This window comes from Lolium rigidum, chromosome 3, assembly GCF_022539505.1.
Source record: "Lolium rigidum isolate FL_2022 chromosome 3, APGP_CSIRO_Lrig_0.1, whole genome shotgun sequence".
Lineage (NCBI taxonomy): Eukaryota > Viridiplantae > Streptophyta > Magnoliopsida > Poales > Poaceae > Lolium > Lolium rigidum.
Genome location: NC_061510.1, coordinates 217914032 through 217916497, shown reverse-complemented (window position 1 = coordinate 217916497; position 2466 = coordinate 217914032).

The window sequence follows — 2466 nt, the reverse complement described above, 5'->3', positions numbered from 1 at the left end:
CTAGCAGCTCTAAGACAGGGGATCTTGGCCATCCATTTTGGACAGCAGCACTCCCTTGATCAAGCCATACAACGGCCGTGATCTACCCGTCTGCTAGCTGCGCTCGGGACCCATGTTTGTCCGGGTCCACTCGTCATTCGCATGGGGTAAGTGTTGGTTGGGTCAAGCGCGACTAGAGGGTGAGACAACCAGCAGGCAAAGCCTCCCTTTTCACCGTGCGTGGTGCACCCGCCCAACCACTGATTTGTGGGCCTTCTTTACGTGGGCCCCGAAAGTCAGCGACCGAGTGTACGTGAGCTTCTGTGGGTGTACAGCCAAACAGTAACGCGCGGTGGCTGAGTTTGTGGTTTTACTTGTCCGCCAGGGGCATTTTTGCCATTTCGCATCCCCATTTCGTCCTTCTCCTCCACCACCGTACGCGCGTGGCGGCTGGGAGGCGACGCCGTATGTGCTCGCTACAGCGCGGTGTCGGCGAGGCCCCTTGGCCGCCTGCTCTTGCCCTTGTACATGGGGAATGGGGATTGGGGAGAGAGAACGAGAGCTCACACCCGAAACCCTATCTTCTCTTTTTCCCCCTTCTTCTTCCCTCGTCTGTCCTGTGGTATGGCGGCGCGCAGAGGAAAGGAGCAAGAAGCAGGAGGAAGGAGAGGAGCAAGCGGTGGTGGGGCGAATGGATCTGGCGGAACGCGGCGGGGGGGTGACCTGGCGCGACGAAGGCAGAGGCCTCCTTGTCCACCCCGTGCCTGACCTAGAGTACGGTGGCGGCGACAAGATCCCGCCGCCTCGTGCCTCACATAAGGAGGCAACGCGCACGCGGGCGCTGCCGCTGTTAGAGCGCCACGGTCGCCGCCGGTCGCGGGCGTCGCCATGCCAAGAGCAGGAGAGCACACGGCGTCGAGCGGCGGCGTAGAGAGTGGTGGCCGCGCGCCGCCTTGAGAAGTTCGTCCACAGCCGGCGGGGCTTGAGATCTTCGTCGAGGGCGCTTCCCCCGCCTCGTTCCCCAGGACGACCAACGAAGAAGCAGCGGGGTGCGGCGCCGGCAAGAAACAGCGGGGCGGCACTCTGATACGTCTCAAACGTATCTATAATTTCTTATGTTCCATGCTACTTTTATGATGATACTCACATGTTTTATACACATTATATGTCATTATTATGCGTTTTCCGGAACTAACCTATTGACGAGATGCCGAAGGGCCAGTTCCCGTTTTCTGCTGTTTTTGGTCTCAGAAATCCTAGTAAGGAAATATTCTCGGAATTGGACGAAATCAATGCCCAGCATCTTAGAATCACACGAAGCTTCCAAAACACCCGAGAGCCACCAGAGGAGGGCCCTGTGGGCCCCAGATGATAGGCTGGCGCGGCCAGGGCCTGGGCCGCGCCCCCCTATTGTGTCACCGCCTCGTCAGCCCTCCGACTCCGCCTCTTCGCCTATTTAAAGGTCACTGACCTAAAACCTCGATACGGAAAATCCACGGTACGAGAAACCTTCCAGAGCCGCCGCCATCGTGAAGCCAAGATCTGGGGGACAGGAGTCTCTGTTCCGGCACGCCGCCGGGACGGGGAAGTGCCCCTGGAAGGCTCCTCCATCGACACCACCGTCATCTTCATCAACGCTGCTATCTCCCATGAGGAGGGAGTAGTTCTCCATCGAGGCTAAGGGTTGTACCGGTAGCTATGTGGTTGATCTCTCTCCTATGTACTTCAATACAATGATCTCATGAGCTGCCTTACATGATTGAGATTCATATGAGTTTTGTATCACTATTCATCTATGTGTTACTCTAGTGATGTTATTAAAGTAGTCTATTCCTCCTCCATGGTGTAAAGGTGACAGTGTGTGCATCATGTAGTACTTGGCGTAGGTTATGATTGTAATCTCTTGTAGATTATGAAGTTAATTATTGCTATGATAGTATTGATGTGATCTATTCCTCCTTCATAGTGTGATGGTGACAAGTGTGCATGCTATGTTAGTACTTGGTGTAATTGCAATGATCTAACATGCACTCTAAGGTTATTTAAATATGAACATCGAATGTTGTGGAGCTTGTTAACTCCGGCATTGAGGTGCTCTTGTAGCCCTACGCAATTAGTGGTGTTCATCATCCAACAAAAGAGTGTAGAGTGGTTTTATTATGTGATCAATGTTGAGAGTGTCCACTAGTAAAAGTATGATCCCTAGGCCTTGTTTCCAAACATCGAAACTCCGTTTATTTACTGTTTTGTTGCATGTTTACTCGCTGCTATATTTTATTCAGATTGTTATTACCACTCATATACATCCATACCACTTGTATTTCACTATCTCTTCGCCGAACTAGTGCACCTATACATCTGACAAGTGTATTAGGTGTGTTGGGGACACAAGAGACTTCTTGTATCGTGATTGCGGGGTTGCTTGAGAGGGATATCTTTGACCTCTTCCTCCCTGAGTTCGATAAACCTTGGGTGATCCACTTAAGG